At 41.5% G+C, this 10796-nt stretch overlaps 1 pseudogene; it reads right to left on the minus strand.

Annotated features, from left to right (window-relative positions):
* Positions 1 to 9137: 9137 nt before the first annotated feature.
* LOC458075 (small ribosomal subunit protein eS4, X isoform-like) lies at positions 9138 to 10096 on the minus strand (annotated as a pseudogene).
* Positions 10097 to 10796: the final 700 nt, after the last annotated feature.

Consider the following 10796-nt stretch of genomic DNA (forward strand, 5'->3'; position numbering starts at 1 on the left):
AGTTCCAGTTTTCTGCATGTGGCTAGCCAGTTTTCCCAACACCATTTATTAAATAGGGAATTCTTTCCCCATGGCTTGTTTTTGTCAGGTTTGTCAAAGATCAGATGGTTGTAGATGTGTGGCATTATTTTTGAGGCCTCTGTTCTGTTCCATTGGTCTATATCTCTGTTTTGGTACCAGTACCGTGCTGTTTTGGTTACTGTAAACTTGTAGTATAGTTTGAAGTCAGGTAGCGTGGTGCCTCCAGCTTTGTCCTTTTTGCTTAGGATTGTCTTGGCTATACAGGCTCTTTTTTGGTTTCATATGAAATTTGAAGTAGTTTTTTCTAATTCTGTGAAGAAAGTCAATGGTAGCTTATAGCATTACTTTGGGCAGTATGGCCATTTTCACAATATTGATTCTTCCTATCTATGAGCATGGAATGTTTTTCCATTTGTTTGTGTCCTGTCTTATTTCCTTGTGCAGTGGTTTGTAGTTCTACTTGAAGAGGTCCTTCACATCCCTTGTAAGTTATATTCCTAGGTATTTTATTCTTTTTGTAGCAATTCTGAATGGGAGTTCACTCATGATTTGGCTCTCTGTTTGTCTGTTATTGGTGTATAGGAATGCTTGTGACTTTTGCACATTGATTTTGTATCCTGAGACTTTGCTGAAGTTGCTTATCAGATTAAGGCGATTTTAGGCTGAGATGATGGGGTTTTCTAAATATACAGTCATGTCATCTGCAAACAGAGACAATTTGACTTCCTCTTTTCCTATTTGAATACCCTTTCTTTCTTTCTTTCTCTTGCCTGATTGCTCTGGTGAGAACTTCCAATACATGTTGAATAGGAGTGGTGAGAGAGGGCATCCTTGTCTTGTGCTGGTTTTCAAAGGGAGTGCTTCCAGCTTTTGCCCATTCAGTATGATATTGGCTATGGGTTTGTGATAAATAGCTCTTATTATTTTGAGATATGTTCCATCAATATCTAGTTTATTGAGAGTTTTCAGCATGAAGGGGTGTTGAATTTTATCAAAGGCATTTTCTGCATCTATTGAGATACTCATGTGGTTTTTGTCTTTGGTTTTGTTTATGTGATGGATTACGTTTATTGATTTGCATATGTTGAACCAGCCTTGCATCCCAGGGATAAAGCTGACTTGATCATGGTGGATAAGCTTTTTGATGTGCTGCTGAATTCAGTTTGCCAGTATTTTATTGAGGATTTTCACATCGATGTTCATCAGGGATATTGGCCTGAAATTTTCTTTTTTTGTTGTGTCTTTGCCAGGTTTTGGTATCAGGATGATGCTGGCCTCATAAAATGAGTTAGGGAGGAGTCCCTCTTTTTCTATTGTTTGGAATAGTTTCAGAAGGAATGGTACCAGCTCTTCTTTCTACCTCTGGTAGAATTCGGCTGTGAATCTGTCTGGTCCTGGGCTTTTTTTTGTTGGTAGGCTATTAATTACTGCCTCAATTTCAGAACTTGTTATTGGTCTATTCAGTGATTCAACTTCTTCCTGGTTTAGTCTTGGGAGGGTATATGTGTCCAGGAATGTATCCATTTCTTCTAGATTTTCTAGTTTATTTGAGTGGAGGTGTTTATAGTATTCTCTGATGGTAGTTTGTATTTCTGTGGGATCGATGGTGATATCCCCTTTATCATATTTTATTGTGTCTGTTTGATTCTTCTCTCTTCTTTATTAGTCTGGCTAGCAGTCTATTTTGTTAATTTTTTCAAAAAACCAGCTCCTGGATTCATTGATTTTTTGAAGGGTTTTTTTGTGTCTCTATCTCCTCCAGTTCTGCTCTGATCTTAGTTATTTCTTGCCTTCTGCTAGCTTTTGAATTTGTTTGCTCTTGCTTCTCTAGTTCTTTTAATTGTGATGTTAGGGTGTCAATTTTAGATCTTTCCTGCTTTCTCCTGTGGGCATTTGGTGCTATAAATTTCCCTCTAAATACTGCTTTAGCTGTGTCCCAGAGATTCTGGTACATTGCGTCTTTGTTCCCATTGGTTTCAAAAAACTTATTATTTCTCCCTTAATTTTGTTATTTACCCAGTAGCAATTCAGGAGCAGGTTGTTCCGTTTCCATGTAGTTGCACAGTTTTGAGGGAGTTTCTTAATCCTGGGTTCTAATTTGATTGCATTGTGGGCTGAGACACTGTTTGTTATGATTTCTATTCTTTTTTGTTTGCTAAGGAGTGTTTTACTTCCAATTATGTGGTCAATTCTAGAATAAGTGTGATGTGGTGCTGCAAAGAATGTATATTCTATTGATTTGGGGTGGAGAGTTCTGTAGATTTCTATTAGGTCTGCTTGGTCCAGGGTTGAGTTCAAGTCCTGAATATCCCTGCTAATTTTCTGTCTTGTTGATTTGTCTAATATTGAAAGTGGCATGTTAAAGTCTCCCACTATTATTGTATGGGAGTCTAGGTTTCTTTGTAGGTCTCTAAGAACTTGCTTTATGAATCTGGGTGCTCCTATATTGGGTGCATATATATTTAGGATAGTTAGCTCTTCTTGTTGCTTTGATCCCTTTACCATTATGTAATGGCCTTCTTTGTCTTTTTCAATCTTTGTTAGTTTAAAGTCTGTTTTATCAGAGACTAGGATTGCAACCCCTGCTTTTTAAATTTATTTTTATTTTTTATTTTTTGCTTTCTATTTGCTTGGTAAATATTCCTCCATCCTTTTAGTTTGAGCCTGTGTGTGTCTTTGCATGTGAGATGGGTCTCCTGAATACAGCACACTGATGGTCTTGACTCTCCATCCAATTTGCCAGTCTGTGTCTTTTCATTAGGGCATTTAGCCCATTTACATTTAAGGTTAATATTGTTATGTGTGAATTTGATCCTGTCATTATGATGCTAGCTGGTTATTTTGCCCGTTAGTTGATGCAGTTTCTTTTTTTTCTTTTTTTTTTTTTTGAGATGGAGGCTCACTCTGTCGCCCAGGCTGGAGTGCAGTGGCGTGATCTCCGCTCACTGCAAGCTCTGCCTCCCGGCTTCAGGCCATTCTCCTGCCTCAGACTCCCGAGTAGCTGGGACTACAGGCGCCTGCAACCACGCCCGGCTAAATTTTTTTTGTATTTTTAGTAGAGACGGGGTTTCACCATGTTAGACAGGACGATCTCGATCTCCTGACCTCGTGATCCACCCACCTCAGCCTCCCAAAGTGCTGGGATTACAGGCGTGAGCCACCGCGCCCGGCTGATGCAGTTTCTTCATAGTGTCAATGGTCTTTACAATTTAGTGTGTTTTTGTAAGGGCTGGTACCGGTTTTTCCTTTCCATACTTAGTGCTTCCTTCAGGAGCTCTTGTAAGGCAGGCCTGGTGGTGACAAAATCTCTCAGTATTTCTTGTCTGTAAAGGATTTTATTTCTCCTTTGCTTATGAAGCTTAGTTTGGTGGGATATGAAATTCTGGGTTGAAAATTGTTTTCTTTCAGAATGTTGAATATTGGCCCCCACTCTCTTCTGGCTTGTAAGGTTTCTGCAGAATGATCCACTGTTAGTCTGATGGGCTTCCCTTTGGGGGTAACCCGACCTTTCTCTCTGGCTGCCCTTGACATTATTTCGTTTATTTCAACTTTGGTGAATCTGACGATTATGTGTCTTGGGGTTGCTCTTCTTGAGGATTATCTTTGTGGTGTTCTCTGTACTTCCTGAATTTGAATCTTGGCCTGTCTTGCTAGGTTGGGGAAATTCTCCTGGATAATATCCTGAAGAGTGTTTTCCAACTTGGTTCCATTCTCCCCATCACTTTCAGGTACACCAATCAAACGTAGGTTTGGTTTTTTCCACATAGTCCCATGTTTCTTGGAGGTTTTGTTCATTCCTTTTCATTCTTTTTTCTCTAATCTTGTCTTAACACTTTATTCCATTAAGTTGATCTTCAATCTCTGATATCCTTTCTTCTGCTTGATCAATTCAGCTATTGATACTTGTGTATGCTTCAAGAAGTTCTTGTGCTATGTTTTTCAGCTCCATTAGGTCATTTGTGTTCTTCTCCAAACTGATTATTCTAGTTAGCAATTCCTCTAGCCTTTTTTCAAGGTTCTTAGCTCCCTTGCATTGGGTTATAACATGCTCCTTTAACTCGGAGGAGTTTGTTATTACCCACCTTCTGAAGCCTACTTCTGTCAATTTGGCAAACTCTTTCTCTGTCCAGTTTTGTTCCCTTGCTGGTGAGGAGTTGTGATCCTTTGGAGGAGAAGAGGCATTCTGGTTTTTGGAATTTTCAGCCTTTTTGCGCTGGATTTTCCTCATCTTCATGGATTTATCTACCTTTGGTCTTTGATGTTGGTGACCTTCGGATGGGGTTTCTGTGTGGACATACTTTTTGTTGATATTGATGCTATTTCTTTCTGTTCGTTAGTTTTCCTTTTAACAGTCAGGCCCCTCTGCTGCAGGTCTGCTGGAGTTTGCTGGAGGTTCACTCCAGACCCTGTTTGCCTGGGTATCACCAGCAAAGGCTGCAGAACAGCAAAGATTGTTGCCTGTTCCTTCCTCTGGAAGCTTTGTCCCAGAGGGGCACTCACCAGAGGCCAGCCGGAGCTCTCCTGTATGAGCTGTCTGTCAACCCCTGCTGGGTGGTGTCTCCCAGTCAGGAGGCATGGGGGTCAGGGACCCACTTGAGGAGGCAGTCTGTCCCTCAGCAGAGCTCAAGTGCCATGCTGGGAGATCCGCTGCTCTCTTCAGAGCAGGCAGGCAGGAACATTTAAGTCTGCTGAAGCTGCACCCACAGCCGCTCCTTCCCCCAGGTGCTCTGCCCCAGGGAGATGGGAGTTTCGTCTATAAGCCCCTGACTGGGGCTGCTACCTTTCTTTCAGAGATGCCCTGCCCAGAGAGGAGGAATCTAGAAAAGCAGTCTGGCTACAGCAGCTTTGATGAGCTGCAGTGGGCTCTGCCCAGTTCGAACTTCCCAGTGGCTTTGTTTACACTGTGAGGGGAAAACCCCTACTGAAGCCTCAGTAATGGCAGACGCCCCTCCCCCCACTAAGCTCCAGCGTCCCAGGTCCACTTCAGACTGCTGTGCTGGCAGCGAGAATTTCAAGCCAGTGGATCTTAGCTTACTGGGCTCTGTGGGGGTGGGATCTGCTAATCTAGACCACTTGGCTCTCTAGCTTCAGCCCCCTTTCCAGGGGAGTGAATGGTTCTCTCTTGCTGGCATTCTGGGTGCCACTGGGGTATGAAAAAAAGCTCCTGCAGCTAGCTCGGTGTCTGCCCAAACAGCTGCCCAGTTTTGTCCTTGAAACCCAGGGCCCTGGTGGTGTAGGCACCTGAGGAATCTCCTGGTCTGCAGGTTGCGAAGACCATGGGAAAAGTGTAGTATCTGGGCTAGAGGGCACCATCCCTCATGGCACAGTCCTTCACGGCTTCCCTCGGCTAGGGGAGGGAGTTCCTTGACCCCTTGTGCTTCCTGGGTGAGGCGACACCCCAGCCTGCTTGGGCTCACTCCCCGTGGGCTGCACCCATTGTCTAACCAGTCCCAGTGAGATGAGCCAGGTACCTCAGTTGGAAATGGAGAAATCACCCACCTGCGTTGATCTCACTGGGAGCTGCAGACCGGAGCTGTTCCTTTTCGGCCATCTTGCCCATGACCCCAGAAACATTTTAATCATAACTATATTTCTATTCCAGAACCCAGCATGTAACTCTTGTTAGCCCTGTGAGGACAGTTTCAGGCTGAGAGCCCAATCCCATAGGACTGCCCCCTGCATTTCACATGCCAGTCACAAGTATTAATAGTATGTTGTCACTTATACTTCTGACCAACTGGCTCTTAGTCACGGATTCCCATGATCTCCGTCTGGAGTTTGATTAATTTGCTAGGGTGGCTCACAGAACTCAGGTAAACACTTTACTTATAGTTCCCCATTTATTATAAAGGATTTTACAAAGGATCCAGATGGACAGCCAGGTGGAAGGGGCATATAGCTTCCACATCCTTTCCTGGCGTGCCACTCACCAGGAACCTCCACGTGTTCAGCTTCTGTAAGCTCTCCAAACCCTGTCCTTTTGAGTTTTTACAGAGGTTTCATAATGTAGCCATAATTAAATCATTGGCCACTGGTGATCAACTCAAACTTCAGGCCCTCTCCTGTCCCCCGAAGTGGAGGATGGGGCTGTGAGTGCCAACCCATTAATCACATGGTTGGGTCCCCTGGCAACCAGTCACCCATCCAGTGGTTATCTAGGGACTCTCCAAAAACCACCTCATTAACAAACTCAAGTGTGGTCAAAAGGGGATTGTTATAAATAACAAAAGACATGTTCACCTTACAACTCTGGAGCTATTCTAAAACTATTTCACATCCGAGGACAAAAGGTCAAATATTTTAACAAAAGACAATCCTACTGCTCTAGTCACTCAGGAAATTACAAGAGTTATGAGCCAGGAACTGTGGACAAAATCAAAATATATATTCCATAATATTACACCTTGAAACAAATGAAAACATAGAGAATCTCAGCAAAAAATAGAACCAAACAGCAATTATAGAACTTAGAAATACTACAATCAAAATAAAAACTCACTGGATGGGTTCAACAGTAGAGTAGAGATGACAGGAATAGAATCTGTGAACTTGAGGGTAAGTCAGTAGCATGTACACAATCTGAACAATGAAGAGAAAATAGACTGAAAAAAAAAGAACAGAGCCTCAGATATCTCTGAGACAATCACAAAAGATCCAACATTCATATCATTGAAGTCCAGAAAATAAGGGAGAAAGAACATGGACAGAAAAAGTATGCAAAGAAATAATGCTGAAAATTTCCCATAGGCCAAGCATGGTGGCTCACGCCTATAATCCCAGCACGATGGGAGGCCAAGGCTGGCTGATCACTTAAGGCCAGGAGTTCAAGACCAGACTGAGCAACATGGCAAAACCTTATCTCTACAAAAAATACAAAAACTCGCCTGGCATGGTGGTGTGTGCATGTAGTCCTAGCTACTTGGGGGGCTGAGGCAGAAGGATTGCTTGAAACTGGTAGGTCAAGGCTCCAGTGAGCCAAGATCAAACCACTGCGTTCCAGCCTGGGTGACAAAGTAAGACCCTGTCTCAAAAAAAAAAAAAAAAAAAAAAAAAAGAGAAAATTTTCAGCCGGGCACAGTGGCTCACGTCTGTAATCCCAGCACTTTGGGAGGCCGAGGGAGGTGGATCACCTGAGGTCAGGAGTTTGAGACCAGCCTGGCCAACATAGTGAAACCTGTCTCTACTGAAAATACATAAATTAGCCAGGCATGGTGGCATGTGCCTGCAGTCCCAGCTACTTGGGAGGCTGAGCCAGGAGAATCGCTTGAACCCAGGAGGCAGAGGTTGCAGTGAGCCGAGATCATACCACTGCACTCCAGCCTGGGCGACAGAGTGAGATTCCCTCTCAAAAAAAAAAGAAAAAAAAGAAAAGAAAGAAAGAAAAAGAAAATTTTCCAAAGGTGTCAAAAAACATAAAATTGCAGATCCAAGCAGCTCAGCATACTTCAAATAAAATCCACCTAGCATAACCTACACCAAGACATATCATAATTAAATTTCTGAACACTGAAGACAAAGGTCACAGCTGGAGAGAAGCAACACATGGCCTGTAAAGGAACCCCAATGTGAAGAACAGGTTCCTCATCAGAAACCGTGGAGTCCAGAAGGAAGTGGCATATCTTCCAAATGCTGCAAGAAAGACCTCCCAATCATAAATCTTATATAGATGGTGAAACTATTCTTCAGGAATGTAAGGGGAAAAAAGACAGTCTCAGGCATAGAGAAACTAAGAGAAGTTGTTGATAGCAGACCTACCTTTAAAGAATTGCTAACAAAATCCCTCAAAACAGAAAGACAATGATAATAAAAGGCTGGGATTTTCAGCCTTTTATTATTCCATTTCAGTAAAAATAGAAGTAAATATTCAACATCCATTCATTAGTTTCTTTGATCGTATTTATGGTTGAAGCAAAAGTTATACATTTTCTGATATGTATGTAGAGGTTATACCTAGGACAATTATATTTTTGTGGGTGTGGAGGATAAAGGAATTAAAAGGAAGTAAGCTTTCTACCCTTCGATGGAAATGGTAAGACATTGACACCAGTAAGCTGTGATAACTTACATATGAATAGAATAGTAGCTAGAACGACCACTACAAAAACTATACAAAGTGGTATACTAAAAATATATATAAATAAATCAAAGTGGAACTCTAAAAAACATTCAAATAACCCACGAGAAGGCAGAAGGAAGATAACCAGGTAACAAGAAACAGGGAACAAATGGTAAACAAATTAAACTCCAACAGGTCAATAATTACTTTAAATGTAAACGGACTAAATACATTAATTAAGAGACAGGATTGCAATGGGTACAAAGTTATAATTAGAAAGGAAGAATAAGTTCTGATGTCCTATTGCACAGTAGAGTATCTCAAAATAGCTAGAAAAGAGGATTTTGTATGTGCCTGTAACAAATAAATAATAAATGAGGTGATAGATATGCTAATTACCCTGATTTGAGCATCACACAATATATTTATGTATCAAAACATCACATTGTACTCCATAAATGCATACAATTATTATGTGTAAAAAATTTTTAAATTAAAAATGAGACAAGATTAGCTGAGTAGATTTAAAAACATTACCCAATGATATGCTGTCTATAAAAAACTCAATTCAAACATAATGATATAGCTAAGTAAAAAGTAAAAGCATAGAAAAAGATATATCACATAAGTATTAAATTTTAAAAAGGAAGAGTGGCTATATGAATATCAAGGTAGACTTCAGAGCAAAGAAATTACCAGACACGGAGAGGAATTTTACATGATGATAAAAGATCAAGATCAATCTACCAACAAGAGATAGCAAACCTAAGTGTGTATGCACCAAAAACAGATCTTTCAAATACATGAAGCAAAAACTGATAAAGCCGAAGGAAGAAATTGACAAATCTACTATTATAGTTGGAGACTTCAACACTCTTTTCTCAGTAATTGATAGAACTACTAGATAGAAAATCCACAAGGAGCCAGGCGTGATAGCTCATGCCTGTAATCCCAGCACTTTGGGAGGCCAAGGCAGGAGAATTACCTGAGGCCTGGAGTTTGAGACCAGCCTGGGAAACTTAATGAGACCCTGTCTTTACAAAATAATAATAATTATTTTATTTTTGGCTATCAATCATGCCACATTATTTTTAATTACATACAAAGATCTAACATGCCATCCAGGGACCATTTTACCCACTGCTTTGATTGGTTGCCAATCTCTTGTCTCTCTCTTCAGCAATGGTGAGGCAGATACCTTTTCCTTGGGGAAGAGAAATCCATGGTATGTTGCCCTTGCAAACAACAAAAATGTTGGAAAGTCAAGTGGCAAAGCTGTTGCCATTGGCATCTTTCATGTGAACCACGTCAAGAGATCCAGGGTGCCTCTCTCTGTTGGTGATCACACCAATTCTTCCCAGGTTGGCACCTCCAGTCACCATACACAGGTTACCAGTGTCGAACTTGATGAAGTCAGTAATCTTGCCAGTCTCCAAATCAATCTGAATGGTGTCATTCACCTTGATGAGGGGATCAGGGTAGCAGATGGTACGAGCATCATGAGTCACCAGATGAGGGATTCCTTTTGTGCCCACAAATATTTTTTCTCACTTTTCACAACTTGTACTTGGCCTCCTCAGGTGTAATATGATGTACAGCAAAGTGACCCTTGGTGTCACAGATCAGACAGAAATTCTCTCCCATCTTGTCAATGCTGATGACATCCATGAATCCAGCAGGGTAGGTTATATCAGTGCGGACCTTGCCATGGATCTTAATGAACCGCTGCATGCAAATCTTCTTTACTTCCTCTCCTGTCAGGGCATACTTAAGGCTGTTCCTTATGAAAATGATGAGGGGGAGACACTCTCTCAACTTGTGGGGACTGGTGGATGGATGAGGAGCAAACACACCAGTCAATTTATCCAGCATCCAATGCTTTGGAGCTGCTACCTGCTTTAGATGCTTCTTGGGACCACGAGCCATGGCTACGTTAGGCACAGAAAGAGAAAAAATAATAATTTTAAAAATTAGCCAGGCATAGTGGCACAAGCCTGTAGTCCTAACTACTCAGGAGGCTGAGGCAGGAGGATTACTTGAACCCAGGAGTTTGAGGTTGTAGTGAGCTATGACTGCACCACTGCACTCCAGCCTGGACAACAGAGATAGACCCTGTCTCTAAAAAAATAAAAAAAAAATAATGAGGATATAGAAGAATTGAACAACACCTTCAACCAACAGGATCTAACAGAACAAACAACCCTATAACAGCAGAATACATGTGCTTTTCAAGTGCCTAGGGAGCATTCACCAAGATTAACCATGTCCTGGACTTTAAACCAATCTCAACAAATGCTTAAAAAAAACAATAAAACTAGAAATCCCTAATCACTGCCCTCTTTTCCAAGCTGCCTGTGACTCTTACCCAGATGTTCTCAATACATAAGCTTTCAACAGGGGAGAATGATAGAAATTACTGGAGAACCCCCATTCCAGGTCACTGAGGCACATGACCTTCTACTAAAGAAATAATTTCCAGTAAAAGGATACAATAAAGGGAATAGATGTTCCCACTAGGCCTGGATTAATGAGTACTCTATCTTGGAGAAAAGTGATTATTTCCAGAGCTGCCTCTGGCATTCTTCCTCCACCCAGAAGTGATGCTGTGAGAAGTGAAATTACTTATAAATCAGTAGTGCCCAAAGCACTTTATAAAGGAGGTCCCACATGTAAGCTCCACTAAGTATAAATAATAACACTAATAACACCTCCCTCATCT

Source organism: Pan troglodytes, chromosome 21 (genome assembly GCF_028858775.2).
Source record: "Pan troglodytes isolate AG18354 chromosome 21, NHGRI_mPanTro3-v2.0_pri, whole genome shotgun sequence".
NCBI classification, from domain to species: Eukaryota; Metazoa; Chordata; class Mammalia; order Primates; family Hominidae; genus Pan; species Pan troglodytes.